The 17636-nt window shown below is 31.6% G+C and overlaps 1 long non-coding RNA gene across 1 annotated transcript; it reads right to left on the bottom strand.

Moving 5' to 3' along the window:
* Window positions 1–12177: 12177 nt before the first annotated feature.
* LOC127719110 (uncharacterized) lies at window positions 12178–16835 on the bottom strand. The gene is made up of 4 exons (XR_007990178.1): window positions 16751–16835; window positions 16399–16485; window positions 15407–15463; window positions 12178–12540 (listed from the first exon to the last, which is right to left on the bottom strand). It is a non-coding gene; the product is annotated as an uncharacterized LOC127719110 (long non-coding RNA).
* Between the last annotated feature and the right edge of the window lie 801 nt (window positions 16836–17636).

Genomic DNA, 17636 nt, shown 5'->3' with positions numbered 1-17636 from the left:
ACCACTCTGCGTCATCAATAAACAACTATATGAAATGATTAATACAACAATTGCAACTCTTCAATGACAACTTCTGAAATTGAAATTTTGTTGTGGGGCGAGATAAATAATACAAATTGAAATGGTAAAACGAAATAACGGAAAATCGAAAGGTTGAATAACTTTTTCAAAATTGATTTTTCCTTTTGTTCTTTATCGTGTTCAGCTTTACAACATAAACATACCCTGATTGAACGTTACACAGTTTATGAAAACAAAATATTTGTTTGTTTTTGGTGTAAGATTTTATATTGATCGAAAACATAAAGGAACATTACCTTCTTTTATGACTGTGACATTAACAATTGCCTCATCTACGTGTGTTCTATGACTGCATTTCCAAGGTCCATTGCGTGTGCTGTTTATATGCCTTTGTATCACAAGTACAGTTGTGTTTGTTTTTCGATCTTGCGTAATAACATTATGGGAAGAATGACACTCTTGTTACAGGGCTTATACAGAATCCTTGTTCTTCTTTTAAAGGATTTAGAATCTTAACTTCCCGTTTTAACTGGCTGACTTTACATTTGAAAGTAATGTTCTCCTTTTGAGCTTCCTATGTCAAGCAAACATGGACACCACAGGAGAGAATGACTGAAGAACAAATGCAACAGTACAAACGAGAAAACCAACGTACCGATTTATGCACAAAACCATAAACGAAAAACAATCCTTACTTTAAATTTGTCAGCAGCTTTCATAGTTTCATTTTTAAAGGGCTCTTAGGACTTTTAAAACAATGTTATTTTCTGCTAATTAAAAATGTCTTTCAAAGTAGCACATATTGTCATTATTTTTAAATTTCGAAAATGTCGTATTGCTGTAATTTTTTTTTTTACAAAATAACGTACTTAGTTAGAAAAATAGAGGTAGGATTATAACATAAAAAACAAACAACAGTCAGAAAAAGAAAACATTACCCTGGAACAGGGATGGGCACGATTACTGACAAATGTAATCGATTAATAATCGATTACATGAAGGATTTTGTGTAATCGAATAATAATCGATTACTATAATTTTTGTTTGTAATCGATTGCAATCGATTACTTTATTAAAAGTAATAACACTACTTTTCGATTACTGCCAATTACATATATTTTAAGTTCACAGTTGTTTTCTAGATGGAATCTCATACTAAAGATCAGAAATATTCAAAATTTCTTGAAATTTTGCCTTTCAAGATGAATAAGAGATGACATCGCATTGCATCAATCAGTTATTCATATTGTAGTTTTTTTTCAACCTACAATATAAATAACTGATTGATGCAATGCGATGTCATTTCATTCTTACTTAAGTTAGCTTTTTTGTTTTTACTCATTAAAACAGGTATATTTTAACATAGATGATTACAATGTTGTAAGTTCGAAAAAAAATATAAAAAAGGTAGAATAATTAATTAGTTCAGCAAATTTTAAAGATTGAAATACAATTATAATGACATACATGAATTAATCCTTGTTTGGATAAAACCACCCTAAGTACAGGTTATAAAACTGCCAATGGAGTACAATTTATAACCTAGGGAAAAATAATGAAAATCTCCTTCTTAATTAGACATAATTGAAATGAAAACAAAGTCTGTATCTTATTGATTAGAAGTCTGAACTTCTGATTAGTAAAGACAAGAAGTAAATTATTTTTTATTATCTAAACAAATTATAAACAATATATATTTATAGCGTCAAAAAGTGATACATGTATCCTTATCTGAAATAAAAAGAATTTCGATGCATAGCCATTGGTTCATTATTAAAAGGATTTTGTGTACTTTCTTAACTTTTTTATCATAACATTGTAAGAATCAACAGTTACTGTTTATCTACTCAAAGCTTAAATTCCAACTCTTATTGAAAATTATGCTTTGAGGAATTTTAATACAAATAAGATTACTACTTTAATGTAGTACAGAAATGAACTTAAGACTCAATTCTTAACTTAAATCTATTTTCATATTTTAATATAAAAGGTCTTGAAATATTGACAAGCACATTAATTCATTTGTTTCAAAACCTAAATATCAAGTAAAATTTGGTAGGAGATCTGGTTGATTATAATGCAGCTTGAGATAATAGATAGAAATAAGGCAGTTGATAAACTCTTTAAGTCATATTAATACATTCTATTTTATCTGTACTATAAAGTGATGAATACATCATGTACATATATAATTTCATTTAAAATAGGTTATATCTCATCAAACTATTTTACTAAAGTAATCGAAATGTAATCGAAAATAATCGATGATTACATCATAATTTTTGCTGTAATCGATTTAATTACGATTACATGTAATCGAAAATGTCTTCGATTACAGATTACTGTCGATTACTGGGGAAAATGTAATCAATTACAATCGATTACGATTACAGATTACTATTACCCCATCCCTGCCCTGAAAGCAAAATTTGAGGGCCCACACTTGCACATAGATAATAAAAATAAAATTTTAATGGTCATTCAAAATACGACATCAATAAATATTGTATCAAAAAATGTATATGTATTGTAAATAGAATGTGTCATATGAACAATATTATGACAGTCATTCAAAACACGACATATTTCGTATGACATATACTTTGTAAGACTGAAATTTGAAGGATGTGGTAACTTAATTTTGAAGCTCGATAAGATTTATGTATATTTTTTCATGAGCTTCTTTTGGACGTCTATAAGAGGTTACTCAATGTTCAAAAAAAGTTGCAAGGAATCTTTGGTAATACTTAATCAACTCTACGAATTATTGTAATTGCTTCTTATTTTATGTTTGTTTATCTTTCAGATAATATGTAGACTTTCTGGATTGCGTTACACTTTATATCTGCGGTATGCACATACATGATATAATTTGTCATAAAAATTCACATTAGGACGATTTTATTTGAATCCACCTCATTCATTATTTATATTTTCTTTAAAGCGCTCGGGCTCTTCTAATCGAGCATGGTTATATGTGGTTTTATGTGGGTCTCCATTAATTTGTCAATTAATGTCCGCATCATTCACGATTACAACAAATGGAACTGTTTGGTTTGCAATATAGATGTCGTAAGAAAACAGGGTAGCAAAACGGAAAATTGTAAAATTAAACCAAACCAAGGGTGGACACAGGATATTTATTCCAGCCAGCAATAAACTTTGCCGTAAGTATTCTTTTCTTTGGTAAATATTCAACTTGAGGAATAATAAATGCACAGGTCTTTAGCAACACATTATTTATTCATAATAAAAAAACTCACAAGGAAGACTACCTGTTATATCTATACTATTAAATGAGAAGACCTCATTTTGTGTGTCGCTTCACTTCCTTCCACATTAAATCAATCATCATGCTTTTATGTCCTATAGATACCATGCATAGTCGCATTTGTCATCCTCGCTTATAAATATTTCGTTTGGAGTTATTTGGGAGAAAAACGAAAATAAAGACGTCCGGATATTGTTTCCGTCCTCGGTCTGACTTTTAAGTCATAGATAAGACTTCCGTTTAGGACTTTAACTTACACATTATTTTCATAGGTACAAGGGTACAGGACAATTATTTTCGCGTTTTCTGTATACTATGAACAAACATACATGTATACTATATGAATACAGTGTATTTGCTATTTGCTATCAATTCCAAGTTTAATTCCATGGATTGATAATAAATACCAAAAAAACTGTATATGTTATTATGTATGTTCATAGTGTACAGAAAAAACGCTACTATAATTGAAATTAACAGAAAACAACAAAAAAATAACGGACTTTGGAAAAAGGTGGAGGGCTAAAAAAAATGTACTGTCCCCAAGTACCTTTGACTTTTAATAACTTTCCTGAAAAACTCCAGTCATAAAAAGTTTTACAAAAATTCATCCTACAACAGTTCACATACCACCAACAACTCTCTAAATGCCCGCAATTTCGCGGGTGTGTTCTAGTGTTAATTTAAACTAAAGAGCCAATAAGTGAAATTAAAATACACCTGTGACGTAAATCTTTTGTTCAAACTCTCCATTATTTTTCAGGAATGGAGAGTTATTTTCTATTGTCCATCTTCACTCATCCGGACGTTTTGCCCTTTGGCTATTTCCATTGGCACTTTCTTAAAAGTGTTAACCCATGTAAATAGTTCGAAAGGACGTAACGCGATATTGAATGAAGATGAAAACTTACTAAACGGCTGATATTAAATGGAGATTTTTTTTTAATTGGGATGACCTCGTAGTAATACAATGAACACCAAATATCTCATTATTGATAAACAGCTTTTATTTGCGAGTCGTAATTCCATCGTATAATATATGATATCGTTTACTAAGATTCCACAACATTATCCACAATTTGTTTTCCGATGCACATCTTGGCTAAATTTCTGTCACGGATAGTATCCAAGCGGGTAAAAACGAATATTTTCCATTGAGTGCCGGTCCTCTTCTGTGCATCTACAAAATATCAAATGTGTTAACTCAGTTGAATTCTTTCGTAATATTGAACACAGTAACATTATACAATTATAAGGAAAATTAGAGAAAATATATTTCACTTACAGATTTGCTTTTAATTTTACCGTGTAAGATATCATTTGCTTGAAATTTAAAGTGTTGTATTTTGATTTTGTTCCATTTTAATGTACATTAAAAAAAAGAAATATTACTCAGATAGTTTCTACAATAGTATTGTGGTTAAATAAAATAAATAGTTCAAGAAACTTAAATGCTCAAAATGGCGTATTCGGTATATTATTTGATTTTTCGTTGTTATAATTTGAATATGGTACTATTGAACAGAATTTGAAGGGTATGGATAACATTTGAATAAGGCTTGTGTTAACTATGGGGCGGGATTTTTTATTCAATTTTCAACAGAAACGCGTAACACAATCTAATTCCTTCACTGTTGTTATATGACCAGTAGCAATATAATAGTTATATTCGTAGTGCAAATGACAGCGTTAATCTTAAAAAGTTTAAACGAAATCAAAAAGTAGTTTTCCACTTAATTTAAAAACATACAAAAGGAAATCTTTCTGATAATAATTTGATCTAATAGAATGGTTTGAAATATAGAATCATATTTTGTTTCAGATACGACTTCAAATCGACTACACCCTTATTAGTTTAATAACATATACTAGAGTGTTACATACCTGGAAATTTATTCTAGTTGTACCATGTCATATTTCTCAGACGATTCTACATCCAAGATTTATCAAACGAAAAACACATAATCCATTAACATATAATAATATGCATAAATATTAGTTTTTTCTCTCTCCCGAAATAACACTTAAAGACACAAATAAATATCCTTTCAATCCCACCACAAGAAAGACGTGCGTATCCAATGACTTAAAACACAAATCTGGATGAACTTTATTCAAGATCTTTTTATAGTAATTATTCTACTGTTCATAAATACTTGTAAAGTGAGTTGATGGTCAGCTTGATCTTAAATTTTGCCTGTGGATTATTGGGTACACCATGGGGAAAATGAAAAGAAAACCATTACAAAATGAAATAAAATTCTTTTAATTTTATGATCTAAAATTCGTTCTTAATATTTAAGAGCAATTCTCTGTAATCACCAAAATATTTCGGCACGCACTAAAAAATATTTGTTTTAAACTTTATTAGTTCAATAGAGCCACATGAGCTTAACAAAAAATATTATTACACTTAGCCCCATATGTTTACCGTTTCCTTGGTAACAGGACTTAAAGTGGCAAGAAAGAGGGAAAATGCAGTGTTTACAAATTATGATCAATTATATCTGATAAAAAGAAAATAATATAGATATTCAGACATTTAAAACTTTTTTCAGTTTAAAAAGAGCAAATAAAAATTGTGTTCAACAGTAAACTTTCTTAAAAAAAAATCTATATAGCTAAAATAGGGTAAAAAGTGCAATAAAAGGGGGGTTTTAGAGCCTATTTTGATCAGGTGTTGTAAAAAAATGCATCCATTTCTTATATTGTTGATTATATGAATAGAGAGAATGGATTAAGGTTATACAAGAAAAGAAAAAAAATCAGTGGGCAAACTTGACTGTGTTGAAATTAATTGACCCTGAAAAGTTGAGTTGTCCTGTATTTACATAATCAAATTACCTCCCTTTACGGAGTTCTCTTGTAGAGAAACAAATTAAAAACAGGAGGTAAAATGTGAACAAATGCAGACAACAATGTTATTTTGCGAATTTCTTCATGTTTTATATTCAAGCATAATGGGAAATGGATAAATTTTTCACAGTGATGTTAGCCTACACTTATATATATGGTTAAGTTGGTGTGATTTGCTCATATTTTGAAAATATTGTCAGAACAATAGAACTGTGTCTGTACTAAGACAGTGTATTTTATAGTTTATTTTGCTTACCGTAACTAACTTTTTAATGTATTTATTTTTATAATCTTCGAATAATTGTTATAAAATGTGTAGCATAAAAGATTTCGTAGGCAATTGTGACAACTGTAGTGACGACAGGTATTTTTGAAAATGCTGTCATATTCCTGACTTGGTGTAGAAAATGGTGGATTGAACCTGGTTTTATAGCGCTAAACCTCTCACTTGTATGACAGTTGCATCAAATTCCGTTATATTTACAACGATGCATGAACAAAAAAGACATAATAGGTAAGATAGCCACAATATGGGTACAGCAGTCATCACTGTGTCACAATCTCAAAACAAACAAATATTTAACAAAAATGCAGAATTTATTAAAATTCTCCAAATTATAAGAAAGTCTTTACACGTACATGCATCATTGAGACTAATCCATAAATGATATGTCTTAAAGAAAGTCATGCATGTAAACATTGCACAAACTATGAATGGGCCAATCAGGAGATCATTTGAGCCTTGAACACTTTTACAATATTCTAAGTTTGTAAGAGAATGATAACATATACTTAATAAATCATATTATATAATCACACAGTACTTCAGATATTTCTATTTTTTGTTAATTAATTGATTGTTATTTGCGGAACGTCCAGTGTAAAATATTTCATGCGTGTTCAGGATGGGAAAAATTAACAATCAATTCAATAGGCATGTTCTGCATTAAGGATCGATCGTCATGGAGGGTCGGACATTCAAAATGTTATTAAAAATGAGGGTATTTTTATGGGGACAGAAAATAAGTCTGGCAACAGGCAACCTACGGCCCTATCAAAGAGTTGCTGCAAGGGTTTTTAAGGTGCGAAGAGCGCGATAATTTCTCTAAAAGAGGCATCCAATTTATTGTCCCAATTCTGACCAGTCTTGGCTGCGAATTTATACATCCCACACAGCCAAAAAGACGCTCCACTTTTGCAAGTGTTTTACTGCTGGTAAAGAAGATCACAAGTGACAATATTTCTTAACCCCACTGACCCTTAGAGTAAATTTGTTTTTGTACATTTACTTCAGTACCAGTTAACCGGTTAATCGATCGATTATTTAAATAGCATCCAGCAAAAGTTTTCTCTGACATTGATTAATGAGGGTCTGGATGGGGTTTACTAAAAAGAGAGTAATAGGCAAAAAGTGCAGCATAAAGGCAAGAAAAAAAAAGAATAGAAACAAATAGGCAAAACAATAGATGTTAGTGAATAATAGAGGTAATGAAGAATAGAGAAAAATGGATTAAAGAAAAGAAAGACCTTCATCCAGACCTTCAATAATCCTTTTGTTCGTTTCTATTATCGCCAAAGATTACTTTTTCTTTTTAACTACTTTGACAGTTTTCTACTCAGGATCTCAGGATCTTGCTAAGTTCTGATAGTCACAATAAACATATCTGAATTTTTGGAAAATATATCGGTCATTTTACATGAATATGTTTTAAAAGCAAGGCTTTTGTAGAATATGAATTTATATGAAAACAATTCTGGAATCTAACCTATACATTATTTGTCAACATTTTGCTATTTTTCTTTTCCGTTTATCACTTTTTTTTTGTGGAAATTGGCATTATCTGGACGCTGCTAATTCGAACATTAAAAAAGATGCCAGTAACTGTATTCTCATAATAGAAAATTCTTTACCAAGAAAGATTTATAAATATGGCATATGGAATAAAGCAAGTTGATTTTGTATATTTTAAAAATATAGCTCTTTGACCTATATTACGTGAAAAAAGCGCAAAATCATTATTTCGTAGTGATACTTATGAGACTAATTTATCTTTCTAATAAAACATGCGACGATCATAAGTATTTTAAATTTCTAATCTGAACCTTGCATGCTAAGTAAGTGGACGCTTACTAATTTTAAAAACAGTGTGTTTCAATACCATTGTTGAAAAAATCGCATATAAAGACGTAAACCGTTCTTGACATAAATACTCTTGTCATTTGTAACTTTAGATAGACATAATTGATAATTCGGAACTCATAGTGGATGATGCAGAATTAGTGAACCGCCTCGGTGGTCTCGTGATAGCATGTTCGCCTCGAGTGTGAGGGGTTCTTAAATTCAAAACCCGACCGGGTCACACCAAAGGCTTGAACATTGATATTTGCTGCCTCTCCTCTAAGCACGCGGCATCTAGGAGAAAGAACAAAGACTGGTCGGCTCGGAGTCAAAATAACATATCCGGGTAGGATGACATGTCTACCTGCGGACTGTTATCTTATGAACTAGCACGTTAAAAATCAGGATTAACGGGTTTATATTTATATCATATTATCATATTCTCGTCTTCAATATGCATTTAATTCCCTACTGGACGTTAACAGCCATCCATCCGGGCATCACAATAAGCGTATTTCGTTAGATACATATCTTATTATCGTAAAACGTTCTTGACATAAAGATTTTCGTCATTTGTAACTTTAAATACACATTGATAATTCGGAACTCATAGTTGATGATGCAGAATTAATGAACCGTCTCGGTGGTCTCGTGGTAGCATGTTCGCCTTCAGTGTAAGGGGTTCTTGAATTCAAAACCCAACCGGGTCACACCAAAGGCTTGAACATTGATATTTGCTGCTTCTCCTCTAAGCACGCGGCATTTTGATGTAAGAGCAAAGACTGGTCTGCTCGGAGTCAAAATAACATATCCGGGTAGGACGACATGTCTACCTGCGGACTGTTATCTTATGAACTAGCACGTTAAAAATCAGGATTGGCGTGTTTATATAAGATTGAGAATTGAAATGGGGAATGTGTCAAAGAGACAACAACCCGACCATACAGCAGACAACAGCCGAAGGCCACCAATGGGTCTTCAATGCAGCGAGAAACTCCCGCACCCGGAGGCGTCCTTCAGCGGGCCCCAAAACAAATATGTATACTAGTTCAGTGATAATGGACGTCATACTAAACTCCAAATTATATGTATATCATATTATCATATTTTCGTCTTCAACATGCATTTAATTCCCCACTGGACGTTAAACAGCCATCTATCCGGCCATCAAAATCAGCGAATTTCGTTGGATACATATTTTATTATCGTCGTCCAATCAAAACCAAACAGATATTCATGAATCTGTAAGAGTTATATCCCCTTGTCTATATTGTAACGGCATGAACATGACAATTAAAAAAAATTTTGTTACCTGGAAAAAGCTTTCATGTTTTGAAAAAAAATCTATTTCTTCAAACACGCATTGCGTTTTCAACCTAAATAAGTACTCTAAACAATTTTTGCTAAAATTTCAATGTCAATATGTATTAACCTTGTAAATACAATGTAGTACCATTCTATAATGCCATATCCTGTGACCTATTAAGGATAAAATATTGAAATATACGGAAATATAGTTGTTTGCTAAAAGATAAATTCGTTAGTCTATAAGGAAGTTATACAATAGTTTGAGTTTGATGTACATGTTAGAAATTACAGAGATGCAATGATGGAACATTTCCAATCGTCAATTTTAGGTTTGCTCATTAGTAAATGGTTTATATCGGACATTGTCAATTTCAATGTTTATTCATATTTATTCAAAATACATTATAAATAGTATTGCATTTTGTAAACGCCCTTAAAAAAGTTAAACAGCAAATATATGATTACATATTTATCTTGATTTTAAATATTAATATAATATTCGTTGTTAGAATCTAATTGATGTAATAATTTTATAGGACAATTGGAAAATGAATTGAATATAGTATCGCTGTTTTTGTCTCGCCTGCGAAATTACAATGCGCATTAGATTCTGAGTTTTCAATCAAATTACAATAACAAAATGTTTTCTTTTAAACATTACATCTACATTTTGATCCTTTAGATTTTTTAGATCCTACATTGAAAGTTGGTTCACCCCTAGTGGCTAGAACAGTTGCACGTGTTACCTGTCAGGTTTTGACAAACCTTAAAGACGTCAGTTTGCTCTGTGACAATGGTCATGAAGATAAAACTAGAACGCCAAACACATATATGTTAGTGTTAACTTTTAATGTAAAACCGTTTCACCAAAATACTAATTGCACGTGTACAATGTACTGGTAGGTTTAAAGAATTTTAAGTGTCATTGACTATACAATTGAATATAGATAGTAAGCATATTAAAATTATGATCCAAAGAACTAAACTCGAATTTGCTTTAATCTTTAAATGCCACTTTTATGTTTTTTCCACCTTTTTGCCTTTAGTAACTTGTTATTTTGTATCAAAAGAATAAAATCTTTTAATGTGGAGAGGTCATACTTTGCAAGTCTTTACATGTCTAAAAACGGACGATGTGATGTCCTTGCGTGATACTAAAAGTGTCTCTAGAAACCTTCTTCGTTAAAACATTACGTTTAAGTGTCCAGTCAATGGGATACCAAGAATCATACCGTAGCATATTCGTTCTGTTCTACTAAACTTATCTAACTATTACCTTCTTCCAAGATAAGTGGCATGAAAGACGGTACAATAAGAACAGCTGAACATTTTGGTTCACCTGGGAGGTATAGTATTACCCTCCCAGCTGAACTGAACCAGTTCCGGTTCCGGAACTTTTGAGCATGCGCAAACCGGTTCTAAGTTCAACCAAAATTATGAGTTAACTACTCACGTCAGTTTACGATATGAAATATCCATGGATACATTTATGATTAAATGTTGATTAGCAACTATATAATATCCATCTAATTAATCCCAAGTATTAATCCAATACACCTGACTGGTAAGGAGTAAAGAATTCCTGATTCTAAACATTGGAGAACTACAGCTTTCGTGATGCGACTATAACCATATAAGACCTTTTCCTGAATATTCTTTAGAATCACGAGCAATTTTGGTTCACCTGTGAGGTATAGTATTGTAATATGAACAACACTTTGCTATCTTAGATTGACATTAAAAAACAATTATAATTTCTACCATGGTCAATTTTCACCGGGTACTTTCCTCTTATTTGTGCTCGGATTAACTTTGAAACATGCGTTTTTGCACAATTGCCTTAATAGTCAGTTTTGGAAACGGTTTTTATAATGCATAGTTGTTTTGTAGATTTCTGATACAAGTGTAGCATGAAAGTGCAAGCTGAGTTTGCCCAAAATTTCAAAATGAGTAAATAGAAATTGAAGAGATGTTTTTGTCATTGTTTACTTGATTATTCACTTGCTCCGACAAAACAAATGTTTCAAACGAGAAAACTAATTAATGACAATTTAACAAATTAGCCACTGAAGGGCAATTGGAATTCAAGCATATGACTTGGTACAGGCTTGTTGAAGGCCGTACTTTGAACTATACTGGTTTACTTTTTTACTAATTGTGACTTAGATGGAGAGTTGTCCCATTTGCACTCATACCATACCTTCTTATATCTATTCTCAAGAATTTGAAGGGTATAATTTTGTATATACCTGTCCCAAGTCAGGAGCATGTAGTTCAGTGGTTGTCGTTGGTTAAGAGAAAGGCAACAGTAGTATACCGCTGTTCGTTGCATTTCCGTCAAAAAATTTGATTTCAGTGAATATCATGCGTGCATATAGGGGCATTGTCACTTCCTTCCAATGTTGAACAAAATGTTGAAAAAATATGATGCTGTATTGCACAAATTATTTGGCAAATTAAATTCTTATGATTGATAATAACATCTTCTGTCATTTGGGAACTGTGATTGAGTACTACATTACTACGGAACAAACAATATTTCTAGTTTATTCTGCATAATGACGATACAGAAGACTTTTGATGAATTTTAATAGTGATGCGATATATGTGGTCCCCGATATCTAGTAAATGCTGTCATAAAGGCGCGCATAATTGAAGAAATTTTCTGGTGAAGGACATAACTCTAATTTAGTCAATTGAGAAGATATAGTTTACCAGTAGACACAAACATGTCAACCATAACAATTCGTGTAATATTCGCCAATAATAAACCAAACGTCGTCTCACTTTCTTTTAAACATTACTTTAAACACGAATAATATAATATAAATCTACGATACACATTCCAGACAAAATTGCCTTACAATTATAAAGGATTAACTAAACTATAAATAAATGTCAATTTCTGCAAATCCATGGTATATTTTTGGTATTCTTTTTTTTAATTTTTATCGTTCGCCAGTACCTGAAAAATCCAAAAAAAAAGATAAAATGAAAAATAATATTAAACTGAAGATGAAAATAACAATTTTTTGTGCATCCGACGATTTTTTTGCAGTTATGTGTTAACACCTTAAATAGGCATATTTATCAAAATTATTTCCTCGTTTGTTTTACACACGAATTCCCACTTTACATATTTTCTCACAACCTTTTAATGAACACTTGCATGTGGGTCGTATCTATACTATTTATTTCGTAAAAGTTTGTTTTGATAAATGGTTGATTCTTTCATGGAAGCAAATTTACACGTCTTATCTTATTTTAAAGGTACGCCCTCATGGTAATGATGACTGACATGTATTTTTCAAGTTGTTTAAGACCTAACAAAATGCAAATAGTCAACTAATTCATATTGCACAGATAACAATAGTTCCTAGGGTTTTCATGTCTTGTATCTTTTTTTCAGATCATATGGATTCGATCTTAAATGAGTAGAGATGTAATTTTGCCCAGGAGACAAAAGAGGGGCGAAAGATACCAGAGGGACAGTCACACTCATAGATTGAAAATAAACTGACAACGCTATGGCTAAAAAAGAAAAAGACAAACAGACAAATAATAGTACACAAAACACAACATAAAGACTAAGCAACACGAACCCCACCAAAAACTGGGGGTGATCTCAGGTGCTCAGGAAAGGTTAGCAGATCCTGCTCCACATGTGGCACCCGTCGTGTTGCTTATGTTATTACAAATCCGGTAAATAGTCTAATTCGGTAGGTAATATTCGTGAAAAAGGAAGGGTATTGTGGTTACGACATAAGGAACATATCCGATATCATCTGTGAAACGGTTATTCCATAACGGTCAACCAACTCGTGATGGCGTCCGTAAACTTTACGAAGGAATGATTTCAACTTCACCATTTGGAACTCTTGGTTTAATAGCTTCCTTGTACTATCCATCGGAGACCACATGATTGGGTGGTCAACAACTATAAGAAATTTAGGGAAACCGTTGCAATACAGAAAGATAGAAAGTATCCAACCTAGCAAAATGCTACACAGTTAAAACGTGAAATGTTGAAAGCGAAACACCGATAAGACAGGCAGCTAAAACATTCAGGCTCTTGACTTGGAACAAGCACATAAATAACTTTACAGAGTATAAAGATAGTGAGCGTTTTATCAGCTCCTAACATGGGGCAGTGTTGAAATATCAAAACATAAACATTATAGGAACAATTTGTAAAGCTTAGTTAGTAAGAGCTTGTCTTTAATGAAAGCTATTCAAAAATCATGTCTTTCAACACTAAATTTCAAACAATGCCCATTCATCAGTTAAACGTGAAGTCGTTGTTAACAACTTTAGTGATGCATGACTGTAAGATATACCTTCACTTGGAATGCTCAAACCAAAATATTTGAAAGCACAAGATATATGAGGACAAAATTAGATTGTAAGTATCGATACAAGTAATATTAAAACAACTTACTAGAATGATTAATCGATAACGTTTTGAACCCTTGTTTTTTTAGAGCATTATATTTTTTTTTATCTTTCTTGTTTAGCTGTTCTGGTTCTTGAAAATTCATTTTTTCTAGGAATCTAATATTCTATACGACAAAGGTCGTTCCCATCTTTTTTCCTAAAATATTTTATTTCAGTATTTTAATTTTTATGATAAATGTTTTAATGTTTGATTTTTTTCATCATTGTAATGAATAAAATCATTATTAAACATATGTATTTTAATTATTCTATTTCCATGGGCGTCCAGATTGAAAAATAAAGCAATTATTATAATAAGGATACGAACAGGGTTATAGAATTAACAGGGAAAGATGATATATAGATTATGTTATGTCTAAAAGTTATAAAAAAGAAAAACAGCTTGAGCTACAAATGTATACACAACTCTACAACTTCCATCGGTCATAAATGAATTTAAAAAGCAATTGATGTCATTGGGGCATGGCAGTTAATCAATAGTTTTGGTAGGGTGTATGTCGCTAATTATTCTATTTGTAGGGTTCTGTATGGACTGTTGTTTGTTTAGAATGCCATGCAGGCTTATACTGTTATGACGTTTGGCATATTTGATGTCTAGATCATACTTGGCTATGGAACGACAGAGCGCAGAGTTTCACAAAAAAAAAAAAAAAACAAAGACTCAGACGGAAGAGCATATCTTGAAATCGTGATATGTATTTTTTCTAGTAGATAAATCATACATCATTTGAATTCGTATTCATTTTACTCCAATTTGCGTATTTGTAACTTTTAACGAAAGCTTTGTTACAACAACCTATCTCTTTTTGTGACACACTTTCACTTTGACTTTAAGCAAGCAATTGTGATCTGAGGTTGTTTCCTCTCTGTATTTTTAATCATAGAGGCTTATTTATGCAAAAAGTTAAACATAAGTGGTGTCTGCGTGGAACAGATTGAACACAAATGAAGATAACATTAATTGAATTAATAATTGAAGACAGTCAACAAGATTAACGGTATTACATCAACATACTAACTCTTAAACTCTTCACGCCCTCATATATCGAATTCACGTGAGAAAATGTCCAAAGTAAAAAGGCGATTACAAAGATTGCGGTCAAATTGAACAAAGCTTTTGTTTTTGCTATAGTACGTTTGTTGTTAAATGAGGACCCAAATAGTGTATGACTTATTTACTAGAAAATTCACGTAATGTCATTTTGAAAGGGAAACCTGCCGAATCATGTTTCGGACTACAATTCCCATGATTTCTATATAAACTGCGCACGGGCGTCCCCCGGTTCAAGTATTTCTAGAAATGTGTTAGACAAAGGAACAACTTATTTCTGTGGGATATTCTTCCTTCTTCTGTTTTAATTTTTGACTTTCCTTACATTGACCATCCGCATCGATGTTTAACATGGTTTGTTCAGATTGTTCGGGTTGTTCACCTACAAAAAAGAAACAACGTGAAAGAAAAATATAAAAAGAAAATATAACTGCAATTATAAAATAATATTTGATATTATAACAGACCACACCAATCATCGCCAAAATTTTCCGAAAGCGCAGATATCCTGAATTGTATATTGTACTGTCAAGGAGTCAAGGGATTACTTTGTTATAAACACACACAAACATCTGTGCATGCACGTTTATTTGTGTATTTTTTAGGACAGTTGTACATTTAAAATGTATACTACATTTGTTTTCCTTATTATACAATGAACTTTTTTTTATTACCAATTTCAAGCTTAAATTTGAATACAATTATTTTGATATGCATGAGTTTTGTCAACATCTGTTTATTTTGCAATCTATCATTTTCGATATCATCCTTGTGATTCAAGGGTATTATAAGGATTTTGTTTTGTGTTTATCTAATGAGCTTTTAGTGTATTAATATAAACAATGTTTCTTTACAATAATTGGCCTCAAACACAAATAAGTACGTGGATGCTAAAACACAGGAATGTTCAATCAATAGCAGCAGTTGTTCTTCAAATTAACTATGTGTACTTTTAACTTATTAACATACTACCATTTAAATGTTATTCATTATATGACAATACTGCCTATAAAATTGAGCCGACAACTATTTTTTGAATGTGATAAAGTATTGGTAAATATTTAGAAGTTAATAAAGTTTGTTGGATCATGGAACAATGAGTGGAACGCAAGAATTCCAGTCTAAATTTTAATAATTAGGACTGAACATTAGAATTGTATATTATGCTTTTTCAGATGCCCGTTTCAATGAAAAACTGATTATCAATATTTATATTAAAATGAGTTTTCATTATTGAACAAAGTAACATTAATAAAAAAAAAAATAAAGAAGAACCATTTTGCTGAAAATAAGTATAATGTTTATGTTGATACAAACCCACTCCGTTTCTTTTTCGTGGAATTGAAATACATAGCACAAACATCAGAACAACCCAAAAACCATAGATTAGGAAAACGTATTTATCTGTAATAAAAGTTGTAGTACAGGTACATTGTATTGCGTAATTACGCACGAAGAAAACAATACACGAATACACTAATGTACAGTTGTTCACAGGGGAGTAGGGTTTCCTTGGTAGAGGTTCAAAGCTTTAGTTTATACAGTATTCTTTGTGACTCCTGTCCTGTTATACTTGTTTATGAAGCATTATACCCCTTTATTTTTATTAAAAATTATGGTTAAAATATGGTTTTCCAGTAAAAAAAAAAGGGTATTTGAATGAACTTACCTTTGCAATTCTTTTGCAGCAGTCCAATACATAAAGGAATAACAATGGCGAGGATAAACCAAAGTATCCCAGTAAATAGTTTGAAAAGGCCTAAGAATAGATATTAAAGACGTTAAGCATGAACACTTTTAAAGCAAATCAAGAGTTGATCACTTTTAACATGATTAACAAGCGAATACATACAGCTCTTGGATGTTGTAAACTTCCCAAAAGAACGTGTATGGTGTAATGTTGTATGGCATATGGTGCAATGGTAGAAGGTGTATGGTGCTATGGTGTATGGTGTTAGGGAAATGGTGTAATGGTGTAACGTGCGATCGGGTATGGTGGAAATGAATGGTGTACGACATTTAAAACTATACAACATATTGATAATAACTGATTTTTAATTTCATACATTAATTTACAATATTGTGATCAAAATTCGTTTTTTAAAATAAATAAATAATTTTGTTGTCGCACGCTTTCTTTTAAATTGTATTATGGTGTAATGTGTAAGGTGTATGGCGCAAAGGTGTAACGTTTATGGTGTAATGGCACAGGGTGTATAGTGTAATGGTGTATGGTGAATGGTGTATGGTGTTAGTGGGAAATTTACACCATGCAAGGACTGTAATATAGATGATGTATTCAATCTTTATATCTCAGGAACTGAAAATGTAACTACGTTCGAATTAAACAATTTATTTTCATTTAAACAGCATTTTTTATCATAATATATAAAGGCAACAGTATTATACCGCTGTTCGAAACTCATAAATCGATAGAGATAAAAACAAATCCGGGTTACAAACTAAAACTGAGGGAAACGCATCAAATATAAGAGGAGAACAACGACACAACAAAAACACAACATTAAAATGTAACACACACAGAAACGAACTAT

Source organism: Mytilus californianus, unplaced genomic scaffold, assembly GCF_021869535.1.
Source record: "Mytilus californianus isolate M0D057914Y unplaced genomic scaffold, xbMytCali1.0.p SCAF_10, whole genome shotgun sequence".
NCBI classification, from domain to species: domain Eukaryota; kingdom Metazoa; phylum Mollusca; class Bivalvia; order Mytilida; family Mytilidae; genus Mytilus; species Mytilus californianus.
The sequence above is the reverse complement of the archived record's forward strand: the minus strand, read 5'-3'. Positions and strand labels throughout refer to the sequence as shown.